The sequence below is a fragment of the Balaenoptera borealis genome, assembly GCF_965194805.1.
Source record: "Balaenoptera borealis genome assembly, contig: HAP1_SCAFFOLD_1119, whole genome shotgun sequence".
In the NCBI taxonomy this organism is placed as follows: domain Eukaryota; kingdom Metazoa; phylum Chordata; class Mammalia; order Artiodactyla; family Balaenopteridae; genus Balaenoptera; species Balaenoptera borealis.
In genome coordinates, this window is record NW_028123094.1 from 88,194 (window position 1) to 110,644 (window position 22,451).

Here is a 22,451-nt window from a genome sequence, read left to right on the forward strand (position 1 = left end):
GCTTTCCTAATCTATTTAACCATTCATTCAAGAAGAGTGTGAGGCCATTACTGGGGAAGGGGGTGACATTGCATTGGCCAGCAGAATACCAGTGACCAGGACTGAGTGGGGACTAAATTTAAGAAGCTAAAATGGCAAAAACAATTAAAATTTGAGGATGTCTCCCTAGAAAAACAGCAAGTGTAGGGATTTGCGCTTCATTTATACCAAAGTTGGAAAAGTCAGATTTAAGCCCAGGTCAGTTTTTACATTATGGATATTAAGTAAACAAGTGTATAGTTTCCATAGTGTATTTAAGCACTTTGCTGGTGGAAAGAAGCCTGGTGTTATAGTTTTCATGGACTTTCAGAAGCTATTCACGTTTATAAAAATGCACTGCTCTTACACACTCATCCTCTGAATCAAAATTTCAGTATATTCGACAAAACCTTGTACACAGAGCTCCAGAACTTTTTGCACATCTAATTCCTCTACTTGTTCAGAAGCTTCTTAGAACCTTGAAATAGATCCCCTGCCTGAGGGCCAGTTCCTCTCTTGTTTTTCAAATGAGGAACTTTTCTGATCACCTTGACCTCTTCCCTCAGTTAACATGTCTTCCCAGAAAGTACATAGATTATTCTGCTGCCTTAGGTCATTGTGCCTAATTTGGGTTTGTCCTCTTCCTTTTTTTTTTTTTTGTGGAGGAGTGTAAAGATGATGCAGAATGTATCTAAAAGTCGTGGGATGATGTGGTTGAAGTGATTTAATTCTTCCTGTTAAAACAACTATTTTTCATTTTGGCAACATACCAAACCTAAAAAGAACAACCAATTTACTTAAAAAAAAAAAAAAAGACAGTTAAGACAAAGGATACTAAGCCAAGGAGAGGCAATACAGGTAATGCATTTGGAGGTCTAGGTCCAGGCCAACTCTCAGAGCTGCCTCTGTTTTCAGCCTCTGTTCTCACCGCTGCTCTCCCCCTCCCTTCCCTCAAAGATGAAGCCCACCTGCTTCCCTCAAGTCTTACCTCAGCCACCCCTCCCGCTACCCAGGGCAGAGAAGCCCATCTATTTATGGTCGCCCCCTATTTCCATCTCATATGCTGTTTTCTTCTGATTTTTATTTTTATTAGGCAAACAATCCACACTCATGAAAACAATTATAAAATGGAAGGTTGTGGGGTGGTTTAGCAGCTTCTTCACAGCCAGCTCTGTGATTTTAGTGAGGATTTAAGGCCCAGTTTAGTTTCACATGTACAGCTTTTGGGCTGTCCCTTTCATGGTTCAATTGTAAGCAACGTCTCCCATCACAGATTAGGGGGTAAAGATTTAGAAGGAACTAATATGTGACCTCTCAGTAAATCAGTTGATAAGACTTAGGAAGTCATTTTAATTTCTATTATTAACCTCACACTTTGAAGTTGTCTAAATTGGCTGAAAATAAGTATTCTTGGTGCCTTATTGGTTTATCCTTGCAAACCTTTGTCTTGTTTTCTCGTAGTCATTTCCAGTGATAAGCCTGTGTGTGTGTTGTGTGTAATTGTGAGCAATGTACAAGCTTAAGTAACGTGCTGACACCACTGTTTCCAAGTTGGTATTCATTAGGCCGTTTCCTCCTGGGCTAGGGCTGCACTAATCCTGACACCGGCTGCCAGGAGAAAACCTCATGGATCCCACACCGCACCTTAATAACAGCATCCGTGACCTGCAGTCTCAAGTACAGAATGGGAACCCCAGAGCTAGGAAATGTAGTTGTATATTTTAATGAACTGCTACCCCTGCTAAAGAGGCTTCTTTCACTTTTGTGCTCTACAGAAAGACCAAGGGGGGTAGGAGGGACAAAGCTTTGAATAACTGCTTTCTAACACCGAATGTGGCCAACAGGACAGAGAACATCACAAATCTAGGCAGGTGTGAGGTACAGTGGCTGAGGATTTCCTGCTCCCCCTGCATGCCCTTTCTTGCCTCCAAAGTCCGATCAAGTGATCCTGGGAAAGAAATACGCCTGGGTTGAGGAGGGTGGTTTTGAAAGAAAAAGCTACCAAGACATTAAAGCAGGGTGAATGAAGGGTAGGCAGGATGAAAGTAACTAAGTAACCTGGCTCAGAACTCTCAAAAGCTTCTAGCAGCTTGATGACAGTTACAGGATTTATTTCAGTCTGTGGTACATCATTTGAAGACAATATTACTTCATGTTGTTCCAAACTGTATGTATAGTGTGTATGTGTTGTGGGTGTGTATCTAAATAATATCTATTATCTATACGAGAGATTTAGTGACTGTTGATTCGGGTCTGGTGCAGGTGACTTTATTACTGAGCCGAGCGAGGCACATCCTGCGTCAGTAGTGCGAGTCCAGGGCGTTCAGCGCTTTTTCTGACTTCCACGTGTGTGTAGTGCCTGTCCCACGCGGTATTGTCAGTGTCACGTCAAACCCAGAACTCTCAAAGCAGAGCCAGCGATACTTTCTTTGTAGACAATCAACTAGAATCTATAAAATTATTACTGGCAGGTGATTATAATTCCAGATCCCTAACACTAGCAAAAGGAAACCCAGAGCACCTTGATAAGAAGTTTTCTGTTTTTGTTTTGTTCCTGGAAGTCAGTAGAATAGCAGTTGTATGTGGTTATATTAGTGTCAAGATACTTAATTTGCTGACCTTATTATTTCAGAAAAAAAAAATTGTATGTATTATATTTGTGGGAAGTTAAAATAATGCTTTGAGATTTTTATCAACTCTGGAGAGTAGTTATTTATGAAAAACAAAGAAATGTCTATTTTTGTTTCTTTGTTCCCAATTACTGTAGATAAATTTTAAAGTGCATTAAAGCAATGGTAAAGCAAATAAGATGCTGTACAAGTATTTTTCTCATGCTTTCATGGAGAGACACTGTTTTCTAAGAGTATCTGAAGGAGGTATGTGCATTCTAACTTCATGATCCGATTTCTCGGATGTACTTTGAATATAAGTGGCAACGTTTTTATTGATAATAAAATCAAAGAAATTCCAATCACCAGAAGGAGAACTAATGAAAACATGTTTTACCTGAATATACTTCCTAGGTTTCTCCTGCTGATCCTGTGATTGTTTCATGATTCACTTGAAGAAATGAAGGAAAATACACATAAGAACAGAGACATTACCTGAGATTGTGTTCTATTTTATCAACCCTCCATCTATACTCTGTACTGAAGCAATTTGGCTAGAAGTGCTGCTGTTGTTGTGTGTGTCTGGTTTGCAGTCAGAAACTCCCAAAACTTCATCATTCAGCAGTTAGATCCACAACTTTGTATTAAGGTCTAAATACAAGTCAGGGAACCCAGATAAGATAAGAGGATATATGGTTCTCCCTCTGTATTTGTGGGTAATTGGTTCCAGTCGTCTCCCTCCCCCCCCGTGCCACCCCATACCAAAATCCATGGATGCTCAAGTCCCTTATAGAAAACGGTGCAGTATTTACATATAACCTACGCACAATCCTCCCATCTTCCCCCGCACCCTCCTTTATACTTTAAGTCATGTCTAGATTACTTATAACACCAAGTACAAATCCTAAGTAAGTAGTTGTAAATATAATGCAAATGGTTGGTGGTGTGCAGCAAATTCAAGTTTTGCTTTCTGTAACTTTCTGAAATTTTTTTCCCTAAATATTTTCAGTCCATGGTTGGTTGAATCCACTGATGCAGAACCTGTGGATACGGAGGGCCAACTGTAAATTGATTTAGAGTTGGCACTTCCCTGACAATCTGGACAGATGCTTAGTAAACCTGAGATAATTAATTTAGCATCAAAGTGAGTACTATGAGCATTATTAGATTGGTACATGTTAGGGCATTTGGGAGAAGAGAAAATACAGCAGTTGAGCTGGATCCTGGTGCAAGAGCCACTGTGCCTTACCCGTACAGGTCTCTAGTTGGCACATCTTCCCAATGCTTTCTCATTGTTCATTCCCCCCAGTGGAAAAGGGGGGCACTGTTGGACTTAGGAAGTTGGAGAAATAGGTAATAATGCTTCTTTTAGTGATTTAGTTACAGAGCTCTTACGTGCAACAGAATGAGAGGAAGTAGAATGGTTCTGTGCATAGATTTGGGAGCTAGACTGATTAGGGATTCAACTCCCAGCTCCATCATTCATGGGCTGTTGATCCTGAACAAATTACTTAAGCTCTTAGTACTTCACTTGTGTACTGCATCTGAGTACTTTCTCATCTGTGAAAGGGGGATAATGATAGTACTTATATTTTAGGGTTGAGAGGATCTAAAAGATTCAATCAGGTTAAGGTAAGTAAAACAAGGAGGAAGCAGCCATTCAGGCATGGAATGGAAAGGGAATTGAAAGACTAGTTTTCAAATTTGTGTCTGCATAAGAATCATTTGGGGTTCCTATTAGAAATGTAGATTCCCAGGCTTCAGCTCCAGGAATTGAGATTAATTTGGGATCCCAGAATTAGGTCTTTTTGTTCTGTTTTAGTAAACTTTTAGAATTATTTTAGGTTTACAGAAAAGTTGCAAAGATATATCCATTTTGCCCTAATACTAACATATTATCATAGCACATTTGTTAAACTAAGAAGTCAACATTAACGCACTACTGTTAACTCCAGACTTCATTTGGATTTCACCAGATTTTCCACTGATGTTCTTTATCTGTTCTAGGATTCCACATTGCATTTAGAGAAGCTTCATTTCTTACAGGGACTTTCAGCCCATGAGAGGCAGGTGGTCTGGAGACCACATCTTGAGAAACACTAGGACATGTCAAGGGCTGAGGAAGGTCAAATTGCCCCATCCTCACCACCATCCTGGTGGTGGGGGTGTTGGATATAGAAATTTGATTTGAAGAGTTGGGATGGAATCCTCTCCCTTAGATGAGAGGGGTTACCTTAAGAAGTGAGGCATCTATTCCTAATGCCAGATGAAATGAGTTTTGGAGTTTGGAAGGTGGGGTTGCTGCCTAGCCTGAGGAGATACATCTAGGGTTGTGGGCAGATCAGGGGAGTGAGTGCAGCAAATTGGGAACAACTACTTTGTGGGAACACAGGAGGGCTCAAGTAGTTGATTAAAGGGGATTACAAGGGGCCAGTTAGCCCGTGAGCCATATAAATCCTGTATTTCCTGGAACCTGGTGATAGTGTTTTAGAAATGGCTCATAGTAGTAACCAACATCAAGCACTGCCACATTGGACACGAGCAGAGAGTCAAAGGGTGAAGCTGAGATGACCTTGTTGAGAGAGGGCAGTGGGAGGTGGACAAAACACTGATGCCCTGCGTTTGGAAGAGTCGGTTCCCACAGTGAGGAGATAAAGGGCCACCATCTGGGGAGCTAGAAGTAAAGGTCAGTAGAATTGAGAACGGTAAGATGAAGGAATAGATGTTGTAAGAAAAAGCTAGCAGAGTAATTTGAGGTCTTGAAGTAGAGATCGACATATTCTTGAGGACCTTAGGTCCTGAGGCTGTCACTGACTTTCTCTAATCACATTCAAATTATTTAGCTGCCCTCACAGCAGTTAAGTAATCACCTAACCTGTTCCTTTTTTTTTTTTTTTTAAGAACATTAACCTCTTCATTTGACTCTGGATTTCTCTTAATTTCTATACTACTTCACTTTCCTGGTTCTTTCTGCATGTTAGAGATCCTAAACCATAAACCGGTATTCATAACATTTCTTTCACATGAAGTACATGTTATCTCATCTGCCAAACCCATTTAAAATGGACTAGTGGAAATTGCCTCAGAAGCCAAACAGATTGCACCTGTGTACAAGGGACCAGGTGTCTCTGAAGGGCTCCTAGATCTTTTGTCTTCTTGCTGGCACGGTGTCAGGCTGGCCAGGCTGGTGAGTGGCTAACAGTTAAGATTTTAGGTGATCTAATCCTTAACTTGATAGATGCTGGGTGTAATCTACAGATTCTGCATAGAAATTAGCACTTACCCCTGGGAGAGCCCCTACCAGCTGTCAAGTGCTTTACCAAATAGCTCTATACTCAAGAATGCGGCTTCTGGGTGAGGGAACAGTCGTAGTCATTTTACATGTGGTTAGAGAGAAGTCTTGGGTGATGAAAGATTTTAGCTAACCTACACGCTATAGGTAAACATTTCCAAAAACATTGCATAACCTGAATACAGAGTGAATTGTTTTCCAGTAAATACTGGCTTCAGCATTTTTCAAAAATCAAGGAATGGTATATTTTATAGAATGGGAAAACTAAGAAATGAAATTTGACCTGTTGTAAAACTAGGATTTAGTGCTGTTGAATTTCAATAATGGGCATACAGGGTACATTAGGAGTAAATGTGAAAGAATAGGGTCATGATGGAATCTGATACAGGGTGGAAAACATTTCTCTTAACCAGAAACACTGGGCCCTAAGAAGTTGTCTTAGGGTCAACCACATGAATTTAACATACAAAAATGGCAATTTAATTTGGTTCAAACATACATTTCAAACTTTTGTCTTTTCCTTGTAAAGAATAAAGTTCAGTTCACGGTATACCAGAGTTAAAATTGCACAGATGTCAGTATTCCAATAGAGAAAAATAATTTTTTTTAAAAAGCGAAAAAGTAAAATTTGAGTTCAGGTAGTCAGATATCCTTTTATAGTCTTACTACTTTAGGGAACCAACCCTTCCTCGGTATAAAAATCTGGAAAAAAATGCCATAGTTGCCACCCTCTTAATAACTAGTTTCCATGCCCCATATTTGTTGGAGAACCTACTTTGTGATGTTTAAATTTTTACCTTAAGTTGCCTCAACTTCCCATTTATTAAAATGGCTGTATTGCCTCTAGAATGAAAGCTGAAGGGGAAAAGCAATTTTTAGCGATTCCCCTTATTCTACCAACTTGTTCTTGAAGCTACAGTCATGCCCAATGTTCCTACCCCCAATTTTTTTTTTTAAACCTTCGACCACTCGAGATATGTCAGCATTTCTGCTTAGTAACTGGCATATTACTACGCGGTGCAAACTATTGATATAAACAGTGACTTGTGATAGATTTCTTTTCCCTTCTGTACTAAATCAGATCATTTCTCCTCATCAGCAACTTAACAAGAACAAAGTTAAAGATGTGACCTCAGGAAGGTAACTAAGGTGGATGAAATACTACGGCAATACTATCAGGACTGATGGAATATTGCTCAAGTGCAGTGGCTAGGGTCTAAAAGAAACTTTAGAGATCTGGTATATTTCCAACTGAATGTTAAGTGAAATAGCATGTTAAAGTCAAATTACGTGGCTTGTTTAAAAGTCACCCTCTTAACAGCAACCACAATTCTACTGCTTCCTGTTCTTCCATTTTCTTTCCTGTTCAATTGCTTGAAACCCTCAAACAACAAGTTCTGATTCTACAGTATTCCTGTAATTCCTTTCTCTGTGTATTTACCTACTTTTATCTTTCAATGTGCATTTCCATCTTGGCACCATAACAAACAATTCAAAAATGCCATCTAATGCATTATGCCACTGAGCACTGTAGCCAGTGATTTTAAGTGTACTAGATTATCTTCAGGTTGAAAAGAGCGTAAGCTGAAGAAATAAATGTCTACATCTTAACTAAAGGCAAAACAACTTATGAATGGTTAGTTTGAAAATGCTTTAAGGCCCGACTATCAGAGCTGACTGAAAACATTTGAGTTAGGCAGAGTTGTAATGTTATGTGAATAGTGAGAAGTGTTACAAACACAGTAGCCATATATTTTAATTAAAACAGAGTTTATTAGCTTTTCTTTTAATATAAACATGAGGAAGAAAAACCACATAAGTTGTAGCATTCTTTTCAAAATAAAACTGCAATCAGTACTTGAATTTCCAAGCTCCAAACTCCATAAACAATATTTTTTGAGGTGGTAGATTGTAGTATTTTATATACCATAATTTATCATTTATGTCTCTGTCCCTTAAAAATGATGGAACCTGCAGCACTCAGTATAATGTGAAGCCTTGCTATAAAGAGAGAAAGTACTTCTGGCCCAGAAATGCTTTGTTTACAGGCAAAATTCCTAGGATTACATTTGAGAAGGTAGGAGGAGAAAGATTTCACATAGTTGAGAACACTTTTTTTTTTTTTTTTTTAATATTTCGAGTTTAGGTGACATCGTTACCAATCTCCAAAAAGACTGATTACTGGACCTCCCTGCCTTTTAAAGCCTGAGGTAAGGGTTCCTAAGGTTTATATGCTTCCTCTTAAATAGAACTTGAAGTGAGACACCTACAGCCAGGTTAACACACAGGATAGAAAAGCTGTTTCGTATCACTTGCTCTCCTGTCCCTACTATTAGGGTCCAGTTCCTTTCAATTTATTACATGTGAATTAACACTGTTGTTCATAATTCCTTTACCAAATCTAGAAAAAAGAAACTTAAGTGATCAAGCAGGTAAGCAGCCCAGCCTTGCAAAGGACTATTTTAAAAAGAGGAGGGGAGGTATCCCCTCAAGTCTTAGTGCAATTTTAAGCTTTGATACTTGTAGAAGTATAAATGCCACAAACTTACAAAACATCATTTGAAAGTTTAATCGAATTTCTTCTAAACTCATTTAGTTTTGTAAATTTTAAACGTTAAGCGTTTATTGTTTTACTTTTTATTTTTTAAAATTTATGTATTTATTTATTTATGGCTGTGTTGGGTCTTCGTTTCTGTGCGAGGGCTTTCTCTAGTTGTGGCAAGTGGGGGCCACTCTTCATCGCGGTGTGCGGGCCTCTCATTATCGCGGCCTCTCTTGTTGCGGAGCACAGGCTCCAGACGCGCAGGCTCAGTAATTGTGGCTCACGGGCCTTCCCAAGCCAGGGCTCGAACCTGTGTCCCCAACAAGAGAGCCTGCGACAGTGAGAGGCCCGCGCACCGCGATGAAGAGTGGCCCCCGCTTGCCACAACTAGAGAAAGCCCTCACACAGAAACGACCCAACACGCCATTAAATAAATAAATTAATTTAAAAAAATAAAAAATAAAAAAATAAAAGCTTAATGTTTAAAATGTACAAAAGTAAATGAGTTTAGAAGAAATTCGATTAAAGTTTCAAGTGATGTTTTGCCAGTCTAGCATTTATACTTCTGCGACAGTGTTCTGGAGTATCTAAGCACACTATATTAAAGCTTAAAATTGTTGTAAGACTTTTCGGACACCTTCTATTTCATCACCGGCTTGTTAATTACTGGACCACCATGTTGGCTGGAATTATGAAAATATCCTTTAATACAAGTATATAACAAAGAGGAAAATCATCACAAAATCAGAAGCACCATTATAGTTAACAAGAAATGCAGCACAGACCCAACAGAAGGAAATAACCTACTTTCTCTGTTTATGATCGCAAACATGCTAATACGCTAATAAGTACTGCCTGCAAAGAATTTGGATGACATGTGTTATTCAGCAGCTTTTTGGTTTAAATTGATTGCCAATAATGACTAGCAGCTTCAATGATATAGTAGGGAGGAAGAACCCTGCAAAACCTAACGATGCTACGACAGTCTGTTCCGAAGTTTGGCTTTATGAGTTGTTAGGAGTCCCATGTTTTTTTTTTGTTTTTTTTTTCTTTCTCTGTTTATGATCGCAAACATGCTAATACGCTAATAAGTACTGCCTGCAAAGAATTTGGATGACATGTGTTATTCAGCAGCTTTTTGGTTTAAATTGATTGCCAATAATGACTAGCAGCTTCAATGATAAAGTAGGGAGGAAGAACCCTGCAAAACCTAACGATGCTACGACAGTCTGTTCCGAAGTTTGGCTTTATGAGTTGTTAGGAGTCCCATGTTTTTTTTTTGTTTTTTTTTTCTTTCTCTGTTTATGATCGCAAACATGCTAATACGCTAATAAGTACTGCCTGCAAAGAATTTGGATGACATGTGTTATTCAGCAGCTTTTTGGTTTAAATTGATTGCCAATAATGACTAGCAGCTTCAATGATATAGTAGGGAGGAAGAACCCTGCAAAACCTAACGATGCTACGACAGTCTGTTCCGAAGTTTGGCTTTATGAGTTGTTAGGAGTCCCATGTTTTTTTTTTGTTTTTTTTTTCTTTCTCTGTTTATGATCGCAAACATGCTAATATGCTAATAAGTACTGCCTGCAAAGAATTTGGATGACATGTGTTATTCAGCAGCTTTTTGGTTTAAATTGATTGCCAATAATGACTAGCAGCTTCAATGATATAGTAGGGAGGAAGAACCCTGCAAAACCTAACGATGCTACGACAGTCTGTTCCGAAGTTTGGCTTTATGAGTTGTTAGGAGTCCCATGTTTTTTTTTTGTTTTTTTTTTCTTTCTCTGTTTATGATCGCAAACATGCTAATACGCTAATAAGTACTGCCTGCAAAGAATTTGGATGACATGTGTTATTCAGCAGCTTTTTGGTTTAAATTGATTGCCAATAATGACTAGCAGCTTCAATGATATAGTAGGGAGGAAGAACCCTGCAAAACCTAACGATGCTACGACAGTCTGTTCCGAAGTTTGGCTTTATGAGTTGTTAGGAGTCCCATGTTTTTTTTTTGTTTTTTTTTTCTTTCTCTGTTTATGATCGCAAACATGCTAATACGCTAATAAGTACTGCCTGCAAAGAATTTGGATGACATGTGTTATTCAGCAGCTTTTTGGTTTAAATTGATTGCCAATAATGACTAGCAGCTTCAATGATATAGTAGGGAGGAAGAACCCTGCAAAACCTAACGATACTGCGACAGTCTGTTCCGAAGTTTGGCTTTATGAGTTGTTAGGAGTCCCATGTTTTTTTTTTGTTTTTTTTTCTTTTTTTTTGTTTTTTGTTTTTTTTTGTTTTTTTTTGTTTGTTTGTTTTTTTTGTTTTTTTTTGTTTTTTTTTTCTTTCTCTGTTTATGATCGCAAACATGCTAATATGCTAATAAGTACTGCCTGCAAAGAATTTGGATGACGTGTTATTCAGCAGCTTTTTGGTTTAAATTGATTGCCAATAATGACTAGCAGCTTCAATGATATAGTAGGGAGGAAGAACCCTGCAAAACCTAACGATGCTACAACAGTCTGTTCCGAAGTTTGGCTTTATGAGTTGTTAGGAGTCCTATGATTTTTTTTTTTTTTTTTCTTTTTTTTTGTTTTTTTTTTTTCTTTTTTTTTTGTTTTTTTTTCTTTTTTTTTGTTTTTTTTGTTTTTTTTTCTTTTTTTGTTTTTTTTGGTTTTTTTGTTTTTTTTTGTTTTTTTTTCTTTTTTTGTTTTTTTTGTTTTTTTGTTTTTTTTTTGTTTTTTTCTTTTTTTTTTGGAGTCCCATTTTTTGATGGTAATACTGCACTGATTCTAAAGGAATATGCAGCATTATGGGACAGTGAGTCAAGAAAAACATAGAAGTTATATAGTTAGTGTCTTTAAAGTCTAAAAATTTAAGCTATTAATTAAAAAACCTCACATAGTTTACAGCTATCAGATATCTGTGTGTGGATTGGGAGCAGATATCTGTGCATGGATTGGGAGCTTTTAGCTTTGGAGTGGTTTTTGTAACTCTGTTTACAATAAAAAGGACAGAAGAGCGTGTTACATTGACGAGGTCCCGTTCTTTCCTATGAGCATAATCTTCGCTTGTCCATGAGTCTCTTGAATTCAATGTCTTTCTTTAAGGTGAAAATACTAACTTTGCTGGTTTCTGAGCAGGAGAGGTGATACTTCTCCAGTCCTTGTTTCGAGGGGTTTATGATGTTACAACCCCTCACTTCTCCCTTAAGAGAGGATGGCATTGGAGCGCCGAATACCAATGAAATGATCAGCGCTGAAAGACCTTCTCATAGCAGCTCTACACACGTCTTTGTATTCGTCGTCACACAATCTGGAAATGGCCTAGGAGAGTCAATCAGGTAGAACATAGGTATAATTAGGGGGAAAAAAAAATGTTCGGACCTTAAAAAAACAAAAAAAGCATCATTGATAAGCCACACATCTACATTCGTTTAGATAGTTCATAGTTACTGCTACTTTGGATAGCTGATATCTACACTAACTGACAATTCCCTAAGGTAATAACCTTTAAGGGCTATGATTAGATTGCTGGGGCAAGGGGTAACTTGCCCTAATAACTTAGAGTTACTTAAAAATTGGGTTCCTAATGATAGGCTCCTAATAGCAATATCATCTGTTACCTACACGCGTGATCCTTAAACGTAATGGACATACACTTGGGCAAAATCAGTGTTTACTCAGCTATTCAACTTCTATTCAGTTTTCATTAGTTATTACATACTCTAAGAAAATTTTAATCAGGTAGGTATGTGCTGAAGGTAGGAGAGGTCTAATGACAAGCTCTGAAAGGTGCTATTTCACTTGCACATAAATTATGGTAGAAAAACATCTTATTCTAAAGTACCACCAAGGTACCACAGAAAGTATCAATTTTAAATGTGTTCATTTCAGTTGTGAATTTTGCTGTATACCCACCAAAAATCATAAGCCATAAGTATTACTTTGTTCCATGTACGTTACCATTTATATTAAAAACTCATGTACTTTCTACAGCCAGTATCTGAATCCACATTATACCTTCCAAGTATAGGTCTCTCAGGTTAGCCACGGATGCTTTGTCTAATAAACTCATGGGACTGAACTGTGATACACATACACACACACACACACACACACACACACACACATGAACTGCAAGCTGAGTAAAAAACAGTTAAGAGGGAATTCCCTGGTGGCGCAGTGGTTAAGAATCCGCCTGCCAATGCAGGGGACACGGGTTTGAGCCCTGGTCCGGGAAGATCCCACATGCCGAGGAGCAACTAAGCCCGTGCGCCACAACTACTGACCCTGCGCTCTAGAGCCCGTGCTCTGCAACAAGGGCAGCCACTGCAATGAGAAGCCTGCGCACCGCAATGAAGAGCAGCCCCCGCCCGCCGCAGCTAGAGAAAGCCCGCGTGCAGCAGCGAAGACCCAATGCAGCCATAAATAAATAAATACATTTCTTTATTTATTAAAAATATCAAGACAGTAGAAATAGTCCAAAACATCAATTATTAAAAAAAAAAAAAGACAGTTAAGAGTGGTAAGTAGATTATGTAGGTACATATGATTAGGGATACAATTTTAAGAAATTATTCATGTATGGTTATATGTAAGTGTAGAGGTTCAAATGGAAAACCATTAAGAACAGATTAAATATGATTTAAAGTATTCTGAATTATGGTTACAGAAGAGACAATTTTTTTTTTTATAATGTGGGATCCCTGTATAAACCATAAAAGACACAGGAAATATGATGCCAACGGGTCAATAAGCTCTTCAAACTGTTAACAGCTTTCCATTTTCCTAATCACTGCTTAATATAATTTAGCTACAGATGTGGCTTCCGTGGCTGACAGAAAACCCCAGTTAGTGATTTCACAGCCTTACCTGTAAGTTCTGTGCTCTTTCTTTGCTAAGAGGAGTGAATAGAACATTCAGGTTGTTGTCATCTGCTAAGGAGCGAAGGTCAAAGTAGTATTTGGCATACACTCTGAAAGGAACATGAATATTATTCAACTGAAGTAGCTCCAGGAAGTGCCTTTCCATCTCATTCCTGGGGGAGGAGGAGAAGACAAAACCAACACAGGACAATTTTAGTCAACTGGGCTATCTTCAAAAATACCATTCTGAGCTACTAGGATGGCTCTAAATACTGTTTTGAAACAAATAATGGCTACCCAGCTGGATTAATACCCTAATGTTCAAACAAGGTACAGCTATTTGTGGTCCTTTCTGCGTCCCAGCACTTTGAGTCTGGGACAAGGGGGAAGAGGTTATGGCCCTCTTATGCACTCATGCTGCTGACTCAGGGGCTCATTCTTCAGAGTTCCATTAGTGCAGCTGTACGATTCATGCTCCACACTCACTCACAAGGCCCCGCTATAGTGATCAGATGAAAGGAATGATGTATGCTGTTTATTAGCTCTGAAGAACTTGCAGACATTTTCACCGGGCTGATGACAGGAAGGGGCTTACTGAAGTAGAGACGAGCCAACAAAAGGAGTGGGCACATCACCACGGCAACAAAATGGATCCATCGAGAGCCACTGCTATTATCTCTGAGGGGGGAAAACTCTTGAGGCAACAAGGATTCATCTCAAGTAAATAAATAAATAAGCTACATTCGATGGGAAAGGGAATCCCCCCACCCCCACCCCGTGCATGGGGCTGTGTCAAAGGGCATAATGCAAGTTTTTGTTCACCTTAAAACCTTACTAGGGTGAGTTGTCGTCACCATGACAGGACAGGATGCACTTTTTAAGCTTAGGAAGGCAGTAAGATTATGTCTCAGCTAGACTAAACCCACTTTACGATACGACCTCTGATAGAGCAGTTGTTTCCCCCGGTGTTAGGAGAGCAGCCCAGAATGTTCAGACCTACCGCCCCTTGCCAGGACAGACTGCACACGCCCACAGAGGGCGAATTCAATGAAGTGGGAAAGTAGAGTGCTGGGAGCAGGCTTCTGCTCTATGACCACATCCAGCCATTTGCTTGCCAAATGTTTAAGTAAATAAATATAAAATTAGAGTAAATCTTACCACTTTCCACAGCAATCACTTTAGAGAGTTGATTATATAATAATGATAAATACCCAAACAAACATGCAAGTGGCTTATTTGACAATACATTTGGTTTCCTGGTTTTAAAGTGTTAACATTTTATCCATTGGATAAATCAACAAATGCTCCATGTTCTCCTGTATGGAGAGCAGAGTATGAGCAGAAATGAGGTTTCTCATTTGTTGAACTTTAAACCTAACTGAACCTACTTCCAAAATTCATTTCCTGTTCATACGGCCAGAAGTCTATAGAAATGTAAACCAGATAATGTTTTGATAATCAGCTAATCAGGACTTAATTTACTACAGGAATAAATGCACTTCACTATCCCTTTTATATTTTCTCCACTAATACATTTTAATTGTGTGGAAATACAGTACTTCATAGGATTAACATGTCTATTCATAGAGCTTTAATCACTGAAGAAAAGCATTATGCCTACAGAATATGCATCTTCTGTGTTTTTTGCTGTTTTTAAATGGCTAGGTGGCTGAAGAGCCTACCACTTACAGGCGCAGCAAACTGTCTGAACAGCAGCTGCTCAGTTTAACTTACTCTTTTGAAGGGAAATATATATTTAACAAGACACAGAGATGTTAGAAAGTTTTAAGGAAAAGCTGATAGACAGCAAGTTTTCAATTCAGACTCAAAATGAGACCATTACGAATAGTAGTCAACAGCAGAGGGATGAAACAAATGTGTATTAAACACTTTGTTGTAATGCTTTCCAACTCCCAAAGATCATAAACAAAAGCAGCCTATTATAAACATAACTCCTGGTGATTCTCCGTTCTACACAGAAAAGCGTTTAGAATTAGTTTCTTCATAGCTGGACAGTGCCGCCAATGCTCCTGGGCTCAATGTCTATGAACACCCACACGTTTCCCTGCATGTTCTCGGATCTTGTACCTGGAACCAGAGCCCCAGTCAGCTCAGTTGCAGATTCTGAGAAAATTTCAGCTGCCATCATGGCAGGGATGGTGTTCACGATTACAAATTTTCCTTCCTTCAAGGGACCAGTTTAAAGACTGATGATAGTGTTGGTCAACGTCACTTTAGTTTCTGCAACTTCCAAAAGTACTTCTATTCATTTCAAATTCCTTATCTGCTGTTACACTGTTTGCTAAGATTGCTACCAGCAATATCACCATGACCACCTGGTTTACATGATCACCAAACTGGGCATTTTCACCAAAAGCCACTTTGACAGCTACTGACAGTCACTGGTCCCTTCTCTTAGTCACAACTTTCCTCGCTTCAGCTGTAAATATGCACTTTGGTAATTGTGAATTATCTAGAGTAAGGGGCAAAGGTAACAAAAACCAACTCTTGCCCCTGCCTGCCATCTTGATCGGCCTCTGCTGTCCAATATAATCAAGAGGTGTCCTTTCCCATTTTCCTGAATGCCACCCACAAAGACAGGTTCACTGTCAAGCGGGCACTTCGAGAGTCTGCTGGAATTACCTCTCTGGCTCATCCTGCTTCCCACCCTTGGGGCCCTTCACCAGAGCCAGACTGGAAGCCTGGCGTTTCATGCCAATGTGAGCGTGCCATCTGTGAGGAGAACCTGCCTAGTTAACTCAAGGCCCCACAAAGTGCCGCTGTGTTTGCTGAGTGCCCTGGGGGAGGCCCCAGGGTTGCTTCCCGGACTACCTGAGAGGTAGGTGTTTCCTAACTCAGCAGACTTTAGGGGAGGAGACAGGAACACAGGGATCTGAAACCTTTATATGTGGCTACCTGTACATCATAGTTTCTGTAACAACAGAACCTCAGATAAAAAGGAGAAAAAGACCAGCAAAAGCAAATACACAATGTGTGACTCAGGTTGAAATTATAACCTGTCAGTAGTCTAGAGGCCCTAAGACCTTAACAGTGGCCACTTGCTTCAAAGACCAGGCATGTGCCCCTTAAAAATGGACTGGACCTGGTAGACAGCTTTAAGAAAGCTGTCAAGTTACTGACTGTACCATGTTGTTCTGGTAGTGAGCTTGTAAAATGTTTGGCAAAAACCACCAGAAAAATAATTTCAATTTATCAAGCAGAATATTACAACAATAACACATCAAGACCTACCAATTAATGAGGGGAAATACAAATTGTTATACTACAGCTAGATAGAAAGAAGTCTGTCATTTTATGTCTATTTCAGCTCTCTGCACAAGGTAACCTTTCTTAAAATGTAACATTTCTTAAAAATGCAAACTTTATGAGAGCAAATGAGGTATCGGAAAATGGTTAGAAAGTTCACGGTAACCTTACAAACTCACATGTCCTCAACTGTAACGTCCTTGAGGATCTGTCTGTAGTCCACATTCTGTACAGTGTCATCGCCCCAAAGCTCCGAGGCAAGAAGAATGGCTCCCAAAACAATTCTTTTCCAGTTAGTGGGGCAAATGTCGATCTCAGCATAAGTTAAAAGCCTTTCTAAGTAAATCTGCAAAAGTAGAGCACTGATCTTTGATTTTAGTTCAGTTTAAGTGCTGTGATAAGAATTGTTAGGAATGACAGATTTCATCTCTTTTTGACACCCCTTTTATTCCTAGGTTCTACAAAGACTTTGCTCAGCCAAGCCAAGGCCAGAGGCCAGGTCACAGTTGTAAGTCAGATATTTCTGTTAGTCTGATATTTCTACTCTGCCCGTGTGAATTTCCAACCCAATTTTGGTCACAGGAATGAAAGGACCTCTCAGCAAAGGGCATTCTAAAGACACGCATTGTATTATTACCTTCCCACTTGTCAAGGGCAGCACACACAGCCCAGTGTCGACTTCAACTGTTCAGTAAATGCTTGAGTGCCTATCACGTGCAATGTTAACTACAAGACTGGTGGTGGTTGCATGGCGATTTTACATAACGCTTGAGTGTGTAAAATTCTGGTAAGACTGAGCACATCTTTACCTTCTCTTCAGAGTCACCAGTCCTTTTGTGGCATGAACTTGAAGATAAAAACTGGTGGTCAAGAGAGCCTCCCAGTGGCTGCTGCGTGGCACAGCAGGACAGGCAGTACAGAGGGGCTTTGCAGCTGTCAAGTATTCCCATATTTGAGTGCCTTTTTCAGGGACACACATGCATACAAAGGGTAGTCCTTTTCATATCCCCAATTTTTCACATCTCCATTATCATTTCATTATTCATTTCTGTCTTACATAATCTGCAGCTTAGTCAATTCTTTTGGTTTTAAGGTGGGAAGACCTGCCTGTGTCTGTATCCCTGGGGCTCCTCTAAACCTGCCGGTTTGTGAGATGATTTCATGGTTTCTTTTACATGTATCAAATGTCTACCCTACAAAGAACTGGATGGAGTTAACAGCTGAGCAAAGATTTGAGAGGTAAGCTGTGATTTGTTGTTACCTCTGTAGAAGAGTGTATATGCCATTTGACAAAAAGAAAAATGTCCAGTTTTAAAGAGTCTGTTTACTCTCTGAAGGGTTATCAGATTGACAGCTCAGATTCGCCCATGCCCTCCAAACTCTACTGTGTTTTCAAACACGGGTATTGAGATTATATGTCCTTAGTGAAATTCGGCTCCCATTCCCCAAAGAACTCAGCACTCTCTAGTACCCTAAGAACGACTCTCCCCGCAAGGTTCAACTCTCTACTTTATGGGACTAATCAGAGGCACTGAAACGACACTGGCAATCTCTCAACTTCCTCTCACCTTTGTACTGGCAAACTTGGTACACGTGCCGACATTCATTTACCCCACTTGCCCTCCTGTCTCGGAGGAAGCGAGACGTCTTTCTTTTCACTGAAGCTCGCTCTCCTGCGAGTGACGTTGATCCCACCTCGCTTCTGCAGAGCACTGTGCCCACAGTTAGTCTCTTTTGGAACAACTTCTCCCTCTCTGTCAGAGGCTTCCTCCAGTGTGAATGCTTCCATGTCCCCAGCCTGTCCCCCACTGCCCCTCGACGGCGTCCTCAGGGCTGAGGCCAGCTCCTCATCTCCCATCCTCTCCTTAACCCACTTCAGTCAGCCTCCTGCTGCTACCACTCTACAGAGACTACCCTTGCCGTGGTCACCGGTGCCTTCACACAAACCACCCAGAGCTCTTCGTCCCAGAGCTCCACTCCCCAGGCCTTCCCTCATAAATGAAAGAGCACTGCCACACGCCCAGTCGCTGAGACCAAACACCTGCACTTGAGTGTATCCTGCTCCAATCTGTTAGAACTTCTTGTTATCTCTACCTTCACTGGTACCCTGACCGCTTTTCTGTCTGTCACTTCTGACTTGTATCGCTGCCACTGCCTAACTTCTCTGCCTCCCAACAGACTACAGTCTGTTCTCCCCAAAGCAGCCAGGAGAGCCTCTTAAATTAAGAGTACTTTATGCGCCTGCTCCAGATCTGCCAGAGGTTTCCCATCAAACAAATACCTTCTTCCCGTGGCCTGCAAGTTACGAGGCCCTGTGCGGTACGGCCTTGTCCTTCCGTGACCTCATCACCTATGCTCTTTCCCTCATTCCCCGCTCGGATCACAATGGCCACCTTGCTTTCCCTTGAACACACAGAACAAGTTCCTGTCTCAGAGCCTTGCACTTGTCCCCTCTGCCCGTAATGCCAGCGTACCTGATCTTCCTCAGTTCAGCCAGGTCCTGGGTTCAAACATTACCTCTTTAAAGAGGCTCTTCCTGAGCTTTCTAGTAAGCCCCTCTAATCACTTTATCCCTTTACCTTGCTTTCTCTTCATGGTTTTTACCACTACTTGAAATAGTCATCTTTTAAAAAACACTCATTAAAAAAAAACACTTATACTTTGCTATACACCTGAAACTAACACGACACTGTAAATCAACTGTACTCCGATTAAAAAAAAAAAAAAAAAAAAAAAATTTACGTCTTCCACACTTGCTCCATAAAGGCAAGAACTTTATTTATCCAACTTGTTCTCTCCTCCACCCCCCACATGTAGAAAAGTGACACAGAGTAGGTATTCAGTGACATGGTATTTATGACATGAGCAACTTCTTGGTAGCATTTAGCGTACTCTCCTTCTTGAACCTCTCCTGGTGTCTCTTAGGGTTCTCTGCTGGGTTTCCTACCACTGTAGCCACTCCTCTGGGGGTCTGTCCCTTAAGTGCTGACAGTCCCTACAGATCTATCTTCTACCCACTTTTTATTTTACATACTTTCTCTGCATTTGAACAGCTACACTTAATTCCCTCCCTCTAGCTCAGATTCATGCTCCAATCCCATATATTCAAATGATTACTAGACACTGCCATTCTGCTGTCTCGCAGGTACATCAAGCTTAACTTGTCTACAAAGAAATGCCCCTCTTCCAACCCAAATACTCTCCTTCCTGCAGTTCCTAGCTCTCCATATGCAAGCACCATTCCTGCCTCTCTCAAGCATGTGCTAAGCACTCCAAGTGGCCTGTAGCTCCAAGAAAAGGCCTGTGTCTGATCCAGTACCCGCTGAGGGGTCTCTCTTCAAAAGGACAAGCCTCCCGTCCTCAGTTCTGCCTTGACAGGCGCCGGCAGTGAGGGGCCTAAGTATTCCTTCCCTGCAGACCACGCAGCTGACTTCCCCCCTACAGGTTTGCTATAGGGAGGAGTAAAACAATCCCAGCTACCTCTCACTTGAATATGATTTAGTATTCAAATGATAAAATCTTACCATAGGAATTAGGAATGGATGACAAAAAGGTCCTTACACAGCTGTAGCTTAGCAGGCTAACTAGAGGAAAGCCTTCTGAAGTCCTACTGGCACCCTAGTCCTGGGCAACTTCACATGCAGGCAATAAGAGGACAGCAGGGATGGTTAACACCATTATCCATTACCCAAGGAACAGAGAACTGAGGGCAGTAGTTCTCAATCAGGACACACATCAGAACTGCCTAGGCAGTACAGTCTGGGACTCAGCTTCAAACTACCCGGCACCTGCTTCTGCCTGTGGACCAGAGCGTTCAGTTATGGCCCCGCCCTAGCACCACAACATGCGCCGTCTGTGTGTGCGTGTGTGCACTGTGCGTGCATGTGTCCCCTCAGGTGTGGAAGGAGAAACCAGAAATCTCTCCTGCTGCCTTTAATAGCAATTGTTTTGTGATGAGAAAAGCAATGGCAACATTTTAAATCATAATGATTATTAAAGCTCAAATGTGTATACTTTACTTTCTTTTGATAGGTTTCTCTTAATAAAGTTCTAATGATCATTTCAGGAACCTACTTTCATTTGGGAAAAACAGGACCATACCATGTGTACAAGACAGAAATTTCTACAGATGCTTTATGAAAGAAAAAATATCTTACCCAAGTTACTATTGCACAGTCAGCAGTTAGCAGTGCGGCACTACAAAGAGTATGAACAAATCTGTAAATGACTTCGTGTTCAGGATCGTGCTCGAAGTATTCCTCTGGAAGCTTTTCTCGCTGAAAGGAGAAAAAATGCAATTTAAGTATCCATGGAAGAAAAATACTTAAAAGTACCCTTAAGATAGCAGTCTTCACACTTGGGCCCACGTGCCCCTTAAAATAATTTTGGTTGGGTGACATGTCTTGTAGTCTTTTAAATATAAACAATGGGATCCTAAAATACCACAGTGATCCAGTACTCACCACCATTCATTAAAGAAAAATACAGGCACAACCGCAGAAAATTTATGTATTTCCACGTTCCTCCCCACAGAATTCTAACCAAATGTAAACTATTGGGTTGGCCAAAAAGTTCATTTGGTTTTAAGTAAAAATAAACGACACAGTTTTCATTTTCACCAAGCATTTTATTGAACAATATATTCACTAACCAAACAAACTTTTTGGCCAACCCAATATTTTTAGGCTCAAAAGTCTTGCTGATCACCATATGTCATACTTTTCTGTAATCAACTTTGAAAACACATTCCCAGTGTCCTGTAACCATAAGGCTCTAAGAATGTGCTGTCCTGTACAGCAGTCGCCAGCCACGTGTGGCTACAGAGCACCCGAAGAAGTGAATTTTAAAACTTTGTCATTTTAATTCGTTTAAAATTTAAACAGTTTTCTAATTTTCTTCTTAGAGGCCTTATCATATTAGGTTTATTTACAAATATTTATATTGTTTGATGCTATGGAAAATCATCCTTTAAAAAGATACATTTTCTGTTACTTGGGTATGTTTACTTACCTGCTCACTATTCATACAAAGTGCAACTCGGTTCATATCCATCAACCCCTTATACAACACGCCTTCGGGAAAATGACTAGACACAACATGGCGTGGGGAAGAAGACTTAAAGGAAGATGAATTTGACTTCGAGCTGGAGGAAGTAATTTTCTTCTAGTAATTAATTTCAAAGCAAATCAGCATGAAATAAACACAACTGTATAAGAGAAAAATACCACTTCAATAAAACTGACACTCACTGTGAGTGGATGTAATCTCTCATCAAAAATATCCAAGGATCTATCTGCATCTCTATAAAATAAGAATGTGCATTTAAAAAATTAATTCAGGAGTTACTATCTTAGTAAAATATCTGCTAGGAGTAGAGAGAGGGGTAGAGGAAGCTTAACCTTCAACAAAGCAAACAGTTTTATAAATTCTTCTCCTGGATTCCACCCTTAGAAAGGTTTCCTGACCTATTTTTACTCAGCACATCAAGTTCCGTGAAATCTTTTCTACAACAACCAGCCAGAGTTGCCTCTATAAGCACTGACCCTCCCTAACAGGCAATGCTAGTAAACCAATATATTTTCACTCCTCTAACCTCACACTGGAATATGCAAGAACATTTTATAAAGCAGTGGTGGTGGGCAATAAATTCTTCTAACTTCAATCAATGTGAATATGAGATTCATGGTTTTTTCCCGTTTTTTTCTCTTTAGTTCTTTATATTCTGATTGTGTATTTCTTCTTGTCTCTTTTAAATAGTTTGAGTTAAAAATGTAATTGTCTTTTTATTTTAAAAGAAACCAGGCTTTTTAATTTAAAATTTCACCACACTAATACACTGCGCTCATTTGAACAGCGGTTCTC

The 22,451-nt window shown here is 39.9% G+C and overlaps 1 long non-coding RNA gene across 1 annotated transcript; it reads right to left on the reverse strand.

Moving 5' to 3' along the window:
* Positions 1-7,682: 7,682 nt before the first annotated feature.
* Positions 7,683-14,409, reverse strand: LOC309621885. Its single transcript, XR_014240306.1, has 3 exons — positions 13,330-14,409; positions 10,959-11,781; positions 7,683-10,643 (listed from the first exon to the last, which is right to left on the reverse strand). It is a non-coding gene; the product is annotated as an uncharacterized lncRNA (long non-coding RNA).
* Positions 14,410-22,451: the final 8,042 nt, after the last annotated feature.